General features: G+C 31.8%; 1 protein-coding gene across 2 annotated transcripts in view; it reads left to right on the top strand.

Moving 5' to 3' along the window:
* Positions 1-6,370: 6,370 nt before the first annotated feature.
* LOC118188019 (uncharacterized) overlaps positions 6,371-13,344 on the top strand; it is an 81,806-nt gene continuing 74,832 nt past the window's right edge. For both annotated transcript variants that reach the window (XM_085821850.1, XM_085821851.1), the window contains exon 1: positions 6,371-6,529. The gene's annotated coding sequence lies outside the window, so the exon portion shown is untranslated. The remainder of the gene's footprint in view (positions 6,530-13,344) is intronic.

Genomic DNA, 13,344 nt, shown 5'->3' with positions numbered 1-13,344 from the left:
AATAAGGTCCTTTGTTATAACCTCCTCAGCATTATATTCTTCCTTACGATATGAAGGATCAACTTATGATATTCCGACATTGCGGATTTACGTTCTATTAATATTTAGATTTTCGTAAATTTCTTTCCTATATCCTTTCGCTTGTCACATTCTCTCTCGGATTAGAGACTTATGAGAATTGTGGGGCAAGCGGCGTCTGTTAAAATTATGAAGTAGTTTTAGAACGCAGTTCAGTGGAATTTTCTTAGTTTTCCTTTCGTGTGCTGTAAGGAAACACTCATAAAGCAGAAAGTTAGATGGCCAAAGGTTAGCGAATTTTTTAAGTGTTAGGAAAGTGAGTTGGAAAGTTCCAACTCAAACGGTATAGGTTTTAGAATTGTAATAACGTCATAAATATAGCTTAGCCTTATGAGGCGATACCTCAGCAGCCGTTGGGGATAATCGCTTAAGATCAGCAGTAGGTTTGACAACAAACAATTCTTAGTTAAGCATTTTTTGAACGTTAGAATATGTGGCATCATAGCAACAAACGATAGGTTCTTCAGGAACGTATATGAAAAAATAGGATAAGTATTAATCCTTTTGTAAACGTCCTAAACTAATTATCTTGAGAGCAATATAATTTTACAGAAATAATAATTGTCGTCAAGCTATCCTCTTGAAATTCATAGCTGACGGACGAAATAAAATGTGTTAATCTTGAATGAGATACTTTAGAATTCATATTAGATATGTTTATACCTTAGTCTTTCCAATTTTTTTCACTGTTGCGCTTATAGTACATTATACAGCTGCAGTCTTTGTCATCCACTTGGATCCTAATTTACGGTTAAAACTAAGTGAAGTTAGGTTAGGTTATTTAATTACGGCAAAGCCTCGAGGACTATCTGCCCAAGGGGAGGGATGCCTTCGTGGAGGATTTACTAAGAGGAACTGGCTCGTATACACGTTACACATGGAGAAAACCACGAAAATACCCATGCAGCCAGCCCGTTCGCGGGATTCAAACCTCGGACCGAACTACCAGTGTTCAGCTACTTTACCGCTCGGCCGCTGGTGGGCCTAAAACTAAGTGAAATAAGACTAGACATAAAGAAATTGATCTCCCTTAAGCAGGCCCAAATTTCATACTAAATTTTTGAATTAAATTATTATAATTTAAATTTTAATAATTAAAATGATAACTAATTTTTATCTAATATTTGTTATGTGTGAAAATTTAATACAAATAGTGAAAATGGCAAAATATATATTTTTTAATATTTCTATTGAGAAATTGTATTCAGCGTTCGGGGACAACTGAAGATTTCGCTCCCCTCCTGTTTTCCAAAATCAGAAAACATTTCATTTTAAAAACTAGTAACATCAGTTCGGCGCCCTATTGATGCTACACTTGGAGACAGATGTTAATCTTTGCCCCCTCTAGCTACGCCCCTGGAGCAGAAACATTTGGTATTTTTAGAAGTACTCCTAACTAGAACTGATCATTTTTTTAATTTGCCCTTTACTCTTGTTAATAACAGGTATTTCTAATGTCATATATTGCTCTCCTTGTACAAAATATTCACTCGTATAGGAGCTAAGAATTCGTTACTAATTAATAATATTCTATTAAAAAGCCTTTTTCCCTCTCCTTCCTGTTTCGATATAAGGGTAAACCTCTCACACAAAGTCAGAAATTCGATGGATTTAAAATATATTCTGCTATTTCTAAATTATTTTTACCATAATTCGGTTAGGTAAAATTTGAAATCTTCATTGTTGCATTTATAATCCAAGTAACTGTATTTGTACAAATACGTCGTAAAATATAAAAAAAACCTTTTCAATTTTTGCTGGTCTTGTAATTTTAAAATGCTAGGATCCCAGCTATCAACCCCTTATAGCATTAAATTGGAATCCGAAATATAAAATGATAAAATTTTTTGTTATATTACAGCAAGCCCGTTTTTTACTTGTCAGCAGATCTGATTACAGGCGCAAAACTAACAAAAATGTGCTGCACTTCACAACATTATGCAAAATATTTTAAAGCTACGGACAATTGTGATAAAATTTTGCTAATGATTAATTTTTAATTAATTTCTATGCACCATTTTTGCTTGTTATTATATTCTACTTAACCACTATTGGAGCCTGTCCAGTGATTCTGCTGCTTTGATTGTGGAATGTCATTTGCACTACTTTGATAGAGCTAATCAGAAGTTTGTCTGAATTCGATAACAGTTAAGAAAGTTAGTTTCCAATCCTAACCTAGTGAGTTGTAGATTTGATTTCGAATATTATTGTAATTACATCATAATTTAATGAAAAAGCAAGAGCATGCTGTTGTTAAGTTTGAGGAAGGGATCTCTGTTTCCGTTTGGTATTATTTTGAATCATAATCGCTGTTGTGATTAATCTCACTTGTCTAAAGTTATCAGAACAAGCCCACCAATTTTGTCGTGACAAGGAGAACAAGACTGCGTCTATTGTTAGCAAGAACCCATGGGCTGTATATAGGCTTTGCGCAGTTTCACCTCAGTTTTGAGGGAGAACACTCCGGGAGGTGTCTGAGGATCTCTCACTGTTCTTCTCCTACTACCAAATCATACCAGATAGCTTTCGGCTCGCAGTATAATTAGAGTATCGACATGGAGCAAAAAAGTCATACACTTGCAACATCCATGCTTTTTCCAGGATTTGAACCTGGGCCCTTCGTTACTGTAGTCAAAGTCATTAACCACTATCCAACTGGGGAATTTCAACTTAAATACCACTTATAATGTAGTTACTAACAAATTCTCTCTTGTGCAAAATTAAGAGAATCATTTTATGTACGCATGATTATCAGTAACGTTCATAGGGCAGGGATGTCCAGAATCCACATTATGATGTCGAACTGTAGATGAGTCTAATATGGGGTATGGACCCTTTTAACAGCCAAACAAGTTGTGCAACGTGGCGGCATACTCGACAGGAGGCAGTTGAGGGGTGCGTAGCCGCAAATGATACCACTGCTGTAGCAAGGCAACAGAACTTCGTGTGATTATCGGAGGAAGATGGCGAGATGAAATTGTCCTCCCAGAAGCATCACAGACCTGATGTATAGTGTTAAGGTCAGGAGATCTAGCTGGCCAAGCCAAGCAGCGAATATCTTCACTTCCGTTCGTTAACCATCACTTTCCATCATCGACCGCACTTTCTATTGTCTACCACTTTCCGTCCGTCAACCAGCTGAGTTCTAGGTGAACGAGCATTATTTTTCATGAGCAGGAACCTAGAGAACATTGCGCCCCTGAAAAGAACCTAGGGTTCTAAGATTTCTTCTCTTCATAGCAGCAGGGAGCCTTTGTCAAACGCATGCAAGGGGGTGGCCGTCCAACATAATGTTTGAATAAACAGTTACACCTCTCCCACCCTAACGATACTTTTCTCTGATGAGGAAGGGATGATATCGTGTTCCAGGCTCTCTTCAGATATAGGTAAGCCGAGAAACAATGTTCAGGCGGAATCTCGACTGGTCTGTAAAAAACATGGTGATCCACTGAAGTCTGGATAAAGGCGGATCTGGTCTGCACTTTTCTAAAACGTTCTGCGTGTTGAAGGGAGAGGAACGCGAACAGCGGGTCTTTTTGCAACAGTCTTATCTCAACGAATCCTTCGGGTAACTGATTACGGTGAAATTTGGTTCCAGTGCTATACAGTTCACGAGAGAACTGTAAAACTATAGTAGTCCTGTGTCACCGAGATGAAAGTCCCAAGTAACGATCCTCCTACGTCGTTGTGGTCGACCTATTGGTGGACCTTGTACAGATCTCGATATGGATCCAGTATCCTGAAACTGTTTCCACAAATTACAAATTACAGACAACACTGGGCGTTACATCGAGCTCTGCAGTCACCTGCGCTTGTGATTGACCTGTCTTCAATCTAGCGAAAATTCTCCACCTCATTTCGTCATCCATCCATTTTACCTGATACCTTATAAAAATTACCCACTGTTGCGAAAAACATGGTAATTGTTGTGAAAAAGTACGAGCACACAAAACTTCAAAAACCCCTGGTGAGCTTTATATCCCCTCTACAATCACAGCTCCACAGACACGCACGTGTACACTTAAGTTTTCGACCCAATATTTGCATGATTCTTCGGCGCATAATTAGCACCTTCGGTTCAATACCTTTCCTAAAAATAGGCCCACCAGCGGCCGAGTGGTAAAGTCGCTGAACGCTGGTAGTTCGGTCCGAGGTTCGAATCCCGCGAACGGGCTGGCTGCATGGGTGTTTTCGTGGTTTTCCCCATGTGTAACGTGTATACGAGCCAGTTTCCCTTAGAAAGCCCTCCACGAAGGCATCCCTCCCCTTAGGCAGATAGCCCTAGTGTGCTTTGCCATAATTAAATACACCACTACAACACCACACCTAAAAATAGACATAATTGGCAAATTCTCTTAATTTTGCTCACGAGCTTTCTAAGTTTCACAAGTGTTTAGAAAGACTAATTCTAAATTATTTTGCAATATTGAAACTATAAATTACCCTTAATTATTTTCATAATTATCCTCTCTAAAATACAAAAGATATCTTTTAGTTTAATATAGAAGACAATTTTTCTAAATTTTTCTTTCATATCATTGCACAAGTAATGAAACTTAAATGAGAGAATTTCGATTTTTATAGCACTGCATAGCTTAAAACTTAATCTTCCAACTGAAAGAATTTCGAAATCTGTAAGAAAATAATCGAAATTTCCCTTCCCCAATTAGGCATTAATTAAACTTTCTTTACATTTATTACGCTTAAATCTCCCATTCATAATTTTGATTTAATTTTTTTATAATTAGTACGGCACTAATAATGAATTTTTAAATCAAAACTGTCAAATAGACATTTAAGTGTAATGAATGTAAATAGAGAGACATAAGAGTTTAGCAGAACATTTTTGATAGATTGAGGAATATTTTTGCTTCTTAAAAAAGTAAAAGAAGATAATGTATGTAACTTTCATAAAATCCTATAGAAAGGCCACAAAATGTTTTGCAGTTATATATTATGAAAAATTATAATAAGAAATGTTTTTTTACCCCAAAGGGGCGTTAGCCTGGAAGGGCTATTAATTTCGAAACGGCATTTTGCATTGAATCACTAAAAGCGTTGAATCACTTTCCAAATTGTTGTCATCAGACATTATCGCCCTGTATTAAAGAAATTAAATAATGAAGAATCTGCATGATTGTATGTATAATTCTATCATTGAGAAAAAAGCAATGCTATAGTCCTTTGGATAACCTAAAGTCCTTTGGATTTTGAATAACATAGCCCTCCACTCGCATATGGGTACCTAAAAGCCCGAATTTTGAATTCGAATTTGTTTTTTTACCTAGCTCATATTTTGCAATCTTTAACGAATTTTCGATTAAAAACTCAACGATTTCAAAACGAGCAGTGGCAATACTATATGAAAAAAAAAAATATATTTTTATCTCCAGCGCGTTCGATTAAAAACTTAGCGATTTCAAAATTAGTAGTAGCAATACCGCAATAAATAAATAAATAAATAAATAAATAAATAAATAAATAAATAAAAATAAAAATTAAAAAAAATTACCTCCACCGCCCAAGACTGTCTATCGGAATTTCTAAAGGTATGCTGTCTTTAAATACTTTTAGCCCAAATGCCCTCGAAGCTATGTGTGTATAAATAAAAAAAAGGCCCTTTTGGGTGTAATATAATTTTTTTATTTGTTATTATTCCTTTATTTGTAATTCATATTTTTTATTTGTTATTATTCCTTTATTTGTAATTTCCAAAATAGATTTTTGCTTGAACTATTGTTTTGATTGGGATATTATAATTTCATTTTATTTATGAAGAAAATAATACTAACAGCTTCATTAACCTAATAATGATGTGGAATTTTAGAGGCAGTTATTGTGAGCAAACAAGAATATGTAACATTCCTTATGAGAAAGCATTTTTTTTATCCAGAACAACTCCACATCTGATATGATGTTATCTGCAAGTAATAAATTATATAATGAGAATGGTCCGTAAATTTTATGAATACTTAAAAAAAATTTAAATTAAATAACCTATACATCGGTCTCGATCAGTATCCCAGTATATTTCCATGCAACAAGTGGTTAAAAATGGAGAATCTGTCAGTTTGCCATCTGATGTCCCTCCCCCTTTTCCCCATTTCTTTCTAGACTTTTCTGATTCGAAGCGTCAAGTGCCGTGTGCGCAAGAGATGACCCGCACACACATCTGTCACTTTAATTAATTCCTCCCACTGATACGATATTCTATCTACTCAATTTTAGTTTATCGACGCCCCTTTACTCTAACGCTAACCCCCCGCTCACTCTTACCATTTCAGACGACTTGAAAGAGAGCTACTGTTGGAGGATATATAAAGTCACGTGAAGGCCGGTAGAAGTTCACTCCTAAGAACGAGCTCGACGAAACCGTTTCGGCAAAGATCGTCTGCAAGCCCAAAGTGATCGAATACTTTATTGGAAAAATTTTATTTTCAATCGAAACACAGTAAGTTTTAAAATTAACTTATTCTTTTTTAAAATTCTGAAATTCTCGAATTAAGATTGAATTTTCTTTTTTTAAGAATTAGAAATTTAATTATAAGGATTTAAGAGTTTATTTAGAATTGAAAACTTATTCTATGTCTACCTATGTTTAAGAAATAGATGCCTGAAAAAAAAGGAGTTTAAAATTTTAAAAGACAGTTTTTAACTTTCTAAAGCAAAAAGAGAAATTTAAGTCACGTCAGAAATTTTATTTTCTATCATTTATTAATTTTGTCACTATAGCTATATAGCTATATAGCTAATAGATATATAGCTAAAATTAATTTATTATTTTTAATCCCACACTTATGCATTTGTATATGAATACTAACTATTTTACGAGAACAAATGAATTATTTTATGTTCAATATTAAATTTTAAGGAAAAAACTTTAAAATTTATACTAACACTTATGTATACGTATCCGAGCTTCTTCATTCTTCATTAACGTTGTTAGGAAATTATCTTCTCTTATCTTTTTGAAATTTCTACTTCATTTTAACTGTCTGAATGAAATTTACAGAGAATTATTATGTCTTAAATTATTTTATTATTCATAATTAATATTTGCTATTTTTTCTATAAACTTAAACTATATAAAAAGTGTTTTAAGTCACGCGGTTTAATTAAATGAAATAAAAAGTTAAAAATAATGTTTAGTTATCACAGTATTCCTGGCCATATATTTCTAAAATTAAAATCATGGGTGTGCTAACAATGGCGAATTTTAAATCAAAATTTTCAAAGAGAGATTTAAACGAACTGAATAATTGGTCTTAAAATTTTCCATTTCTGTATTCCTTGAAATCCTGTTATTCATAGAAGCAGGCCTGTGACAGACTTCATAGGAGCACAGGGACAGATAAATCCTGTAATTGTCCTCGTACAATTCTTAAGCCCCACAATTTTATTTTCAGCTGCATATTGCTAAAAGCTTTATAATAGCTAAAGAATTATTTTTTACTATAATAAAGTTAACTAAATTCGTATAATTTAAAGAATTTTCTGTGTATTTTATTTTCTGCTTTTTAGTGTATCGATAGAAAGTAATTAAAAAAGAGAAGAAAAAAGAAGGGGATAGAAAAAGAAAATGTATTGCCTTTGACCATAGGAAAATCATTCTTTTTTAATTCGAATTTATATTGATTTAAAACTTCTATCTCCTTAGTTGTTAAAACCACAGGTCTGCTAACAATAAAAGATTAAACCTTTTGATTTTAAAATTTATTATAGTTAGCAGTTTCATGACAGCCGGTAAAAACTGAATGATTACGAATTTTTGGTAAATCGCCAAATTTTGGCAAATTATGCTAAGGACTCTGAAAAATTTTCAGTTAGAGAAGAATGATTTACATTTTCTTCACTCTCCCTCTCTATTTTGGTTCTTCCGATGCTATGAAAAAGAAAATTTTTGCAATGAGTTTTAGAGTAAAATAAGGATTTTTGAAACGTATTTGACCTTAAATAAAATAATGCATTAAATTCTGTAAATATTACTAGATAATATTATGTTGTCATCAGAAATATGCATGTGAGAAAAAGGTCAAGAAAATCGGGTGGTAAAATAGAGTAGAAAGTTAATTTATGAATTTGGCCTCAATAAAGATTTAAGCACCTTAAATAAAACTTAAAATAGTATATTAGATAAAAAGTAAGATGGACATTATTTCAATTAACTCTGAAAATATTAAATCAACATTAGTATAATGGAATATACAGCTGAATTTTTTATTTTAATAATTTTCAATAATCTACTAAACTCTGAGAATAAAGTTTGATGCACGATTTTTGCATATATTATTCGAATATGTGAACTTATGAAGTCACGTAGTTCGTTTTAATAAATAAGCACAATCAGGCTTTGCCATGCATAAAAATTAAATCAAGAACAGATTTTTAATCAAAGGAGATTGTTTGTATAAAAAAAGTGTAAAAAGAGACGGAAAATTTTACAGTTGGAAGAATTCTATAATAGACTTTTCTGGAAGTTTAGATAAGCGTTTGAATTTCTTTAAACAGGAGATTTCTTGGATTTCTTTAAGTAGAAAAATCTTTAATTTCATTTTAAAAAAGAGATAATTAACTCTTGTTATGTAAATAATCGCGAAAATTAAGTATTAAGACAACTACCTAATCATTGCAAAGGCTTTATTAAAATTTCATCATGGGAGTTAACATATACGAGTTTACTTCGAGTTATGCTAGAGTATTATATGAGTTATGCCTAGTTATTTATGCCTAGTATGCAGCTAGCTAGTGCAAGAAAATTAAGAGAAAACAACTTCTAACAATTTATTTAAATTTAAAAAGGGCAAATTTATACTTTTTCAGTTACTTATTACTTTAATGCAAACGATTTTACAGATTTTTATTTGTATTAAATAGCATGGGAAATGAGCACTTACTAAGTTCGAACAGATTCTAAATAGTGATTACTCCTTACTAGTCTAAAATACTTCTAAGAAAGTCCTCAAAGATAATTTGGTTTCATTTTTTCGATGCATACAAACTACTATCTTCAATGTGCAAAGGTTCCAGGCGTATTTCTGCATCATTTGACTTGGAGAAATCAACGAATTCCTCCCTTAGCTTGCAAAGCGTTTCATAGATCGAAATGTCAAGTTCGTCTGAGTTGTCTCTTTCAACAAGAGAGTTTGCATATTCAGAAACCTATATGATGTTAATTATTGTTTTTATAATAATGAAATCATAATTAATTGCCAGACATTGCTTGTATTCTGAATCTTCATGAAATAATTTTATGAAACAATTTTCAAGACTTCTTTTTGTTGGAAAATATTATGTGACAAAGATTTTATTGAAAGTTTAAGAAATGTATCGTTTAGCGTTGGCGAGATACTATTTATTAATGCAATACACAAGGCTAAACAAAAATATAAGAAATTTGCGTTATAAAAGAAATATTGTGTTAGTAGAGGGTCGAGATAACGAAATAACATTGCATTAATAAGCATATATCCAAATTACTAGTAATCGTACGAAGACATCAAAAAAAAGTTCTGAAACGTGTTTTATTTTTCAAAAATTAAAAGAGCTTATCTTTTCATAAATTTCAACCTCTTTCCTATAAAAAGCTTATTCATAATTTCTTCATTATAATACTTCAGTAACAAATAAAGTTGACTTAATTGTGAAATAGTAAAGTTTTTCAAGTATTCACAGAGTACTAAAATGTGCATAAATTTATTATACTTTCTCCTTTTCAAGAAATTAAATTTTATATTACAACAGGATAATACAGAAGAAAAGTTTTCGTACACGTATGCATCCAGAATTTTTAAGATGTAGCTTAAATATTTTTAAGATAATCAATCATTTCATTCTTCGATTCTAGAGGGAATACCAGAATTTTACTTTAAAATATTCTTTATGTTTACATTCCATCTGTTTTGAAGTACAATGAATAAAAGTTCTAAGTTATTATGATAAAAATGCCATATCAAATTTTTTAATGTTTTTGCACTTGATGATTTTAGAATTTACTATACCTATCCATTCTGTGTATTCCAGAAAACTCTCATATGTGTACTCTGATAACGATCACGAATGAAATTGGACTGAATAAAATCAAAACACATAATTCCATCAATATAATGTTTTTAACATAAGTTTGATGTTGATGCTTGAATCACAACTATTTTACATATATTTTGCACGTGTTTAATCTGTGCAAATAAAAACAATTTCAACCTTTTTAAATAGTCCGTAGTAAAATGAATTTAGACATAAAACACATTCCCTTCTTCAGCTACAATGAATTATGATGTGCAGAATTATATTAAAGTTAATAGGAAGATAATAAATAATTCATTAATCTCCGTACATTTGAGAATCACTTTTGTCCAAAATCTTAATATTTGGAATCTTAAATTATCCGAATGTCTTGTTTTTATTATCTCTAATTTATTAGCTTATCTTAAAATATTTACTGAGTCATAAGGTAATAGAGTACAGAATGCGTTTTTTTAGAAGCTGTTAAATAAATTTCAGTGTGAACTATCCGCCAGTTAGTCTAAACTGTTCAGCAGATATGCAAATCAGAACTACTAATGGAAAAACAATTACTTACTATGTGTAAACTTTTTTTTGCTTACTTCATGCCTATAGCTTAGCAATAACAAGTAGTCATTTTCCAAAGATATATTAAACAAGCATGGTGACATTATATTGATTTTCTTTTTTATGATAATCAAATATTTTGACTTGTGCTACAACAAAATAGGTACTTAAAAATTAAAGCGGCCACCTCTATCTATCGCCAAATTCTTAACATTGGTCGTCAGAATCGGCAGACGTATAATACCATTAATAACAGTAACAGTAAACTTATAATAGCAACAATGTATCATAATACAATATATATAATATTTAACGTGCGCCTTGCCTAAGCTATACGCTATGCCAAATTTGTGCAGGCCTCTGATGTTTACTTAAGCGAACACAGATCGCTGTGTATGTAAGGAGAACAAAACGATACGGAATTCTCCGGTGCATTTTTAAAGCGAAAGCAGAAAATTTCACAAATTCGGCGTCATATACAGCCTTGAGATGGCACTTATCGGCATCGCGCGCAGTCTTATCAATATATATATTATATTATATGATCATGATTTTGTTGTTTTGAAGAATACCGTAGAGTGTTTTCTAATTACCTACAAATAAACTTTAAAGGTCGCCAAATTTTGCCAAAGCGTTGCTGCGGCCACTTTAACACTGAAGAACCGCAAAACATGTATTTGGGCTCTAAACAGAGTAACCCAGTGATCTGCATTTTTCTCATATCTGAATGGCATATAGTTCTGGTCAGATCGGATGTTTGGAGTTCTAATGTATTATATTTTTAATACTCCATTTGCCTTCTATTTTAGGTCTCTAATTTTACTGGCTCTTCATGCTACAGAAAATACTGCTCGCATTTTGAACATAATAAATGAAACAGAAGAAAGAGATTTCTTCGAGGCTAATCATTTCTTAAACATTCCTTTGAACAACCGTATATGCTTTTTTAACTCGCTTCCGTGCTTCTTCAAAACAAGCAAGCTGAAGTAAAATATGTTGGTTTTTCTTATTCCAATGTTTTGAATGAAGCAAAATGACTAGATCCTTCAACACTAAATTAAACATCAGAAATATTAAAAAAATAGTTTTCCAAAATGTAAAAATCGAGAAATATTTCATTGATTTAATTTTAAAATTTAAGATTAATTCGTTCGCATGAAAGGGAAAACAGCGAAACAAAAATAGAAATAAAGGATAAATTTCTTTTGAGCCTTTATCTTTAAATAAAATACCTAAGAAATGATGTTAATATTTTAGCCTAAATTATCAGTTGTCTTTTTAAATAAATTTTTGGAGATTTTAAGGTCAAATGAATTTAATTCCTAAAGTTTATTACTAAAATAACATTTCTGCACAATTCAAATTTTGTGTTGAAATTAAAAAACAAAATTTCAATTAAACTTTCTATGTGAAGTGGGTTCACAGATCGCTGAAAGTAAAAAAGAATGATTAAAATTCAAAATGAGTGTACTAAAATAATTTTTCAGTCTTTTAATTAAAACGCTCGATTTTATATTTTATATAACTTAACTTGGCATAATTTTGTTAAGAGTTTCAATTGAATAAGTTAATAAATCTATTTCTCATCTGGTATGTAGTAGCCATACAGAATAAAATAATAGTAATACGTCAAATAAAACTGGAAGTAGCTTTCACCGAGGTATTATTAAATAAATACGCGATTCCTTTCTCCATAGAGATCCAAACGGAAAATTAGTTACAAAACTAGTCATTGGAGCACTGTGTTTTGTTATTAGATGCCAAACTGCATTATGCTAGTTCTGAAATAATTTGGTATTAACAGATAGTAGAATAAAGTTATTGTTAATAAAATCAACACATTTAATAAATCGATGTTTATTTTCTTTGAAGTTATATATACTCAAAGTCGATGTCATCCATTTCTACCAGTAAACAGATACTAAAGTTATGATCCTTGGAAGATATTAAATAATTAAAATATTTATTATTTGAAAAGTATAGAAATAAAAGCAAAACAAATTGAAGATCTTATTTAAAGCTTTTGCGCCAAGATCTTTGACAGTTGCTTAGTTCCCTAGCTTGTTTTACTTTATTTTTAATGAGTATACACACTTCCTGTGATTTCAGAACTCTGACTCGTTTCAGAAGAACCGTTTGAGTAAGTTAACTATCACGACTCTTAAAGAAACAAACTAAGCTGATAATCTAAAATGAAATAATAAAATGCTTAATTTTCACAAAATATGGTAAAGAATATAAATTAAATTGTATGCGGTCTTTATGTGAATTATTAAAGTCCTTCAGAGCCTATTAGACCCACAAGCAAGTTTTTACTCCGCGTGTAAATATTAAGACCATGTCCTAGGAAAGTTAAAATAACCTTTTGATGAACTCATTAAATTAAAAATGAAGCACCACTAGTGCTTAGAAACAAAGTGCCGCCAATTTCGGCTATAAAGTAACATAAGTAGAAATTTCAGATTCAAAGTAATGCAGCCGGAGACTACACAAGTTCGCCTACTTAAGCTTGCTCAGTATTTTTAATGGAGCATTTTAACATTAGCTAGCGAAATGGTTAAATCCGGTATAATCCACCAGCAGAGCCGGGTAATAGGACGTAAACTTCAGCCGAAGCTGCCACAAGCTCTGATTCTAAAAACATTTAAAATTCTTGACTTTAATACTCATCCAGCTAATCTGCATCCTGGTGAGGAC

Source organism: Stegodyphus dumicola, chromosome 8 (genome assembly GCF_044657685.1).
Source record: "Stegodyphus dumicola isolate Sdum_Otavi_A_Nest chromosome 8, ASM4465768v1".
NCBI lineage: Eukaryota > Metazoa > Arthropoda > Arachnida > Araneae > Eresidae > Stegodyphus > Stegodyphus dumicola.
This window is presented reverse-complemented; position numbering and strand designations above follow the sequence as displayed.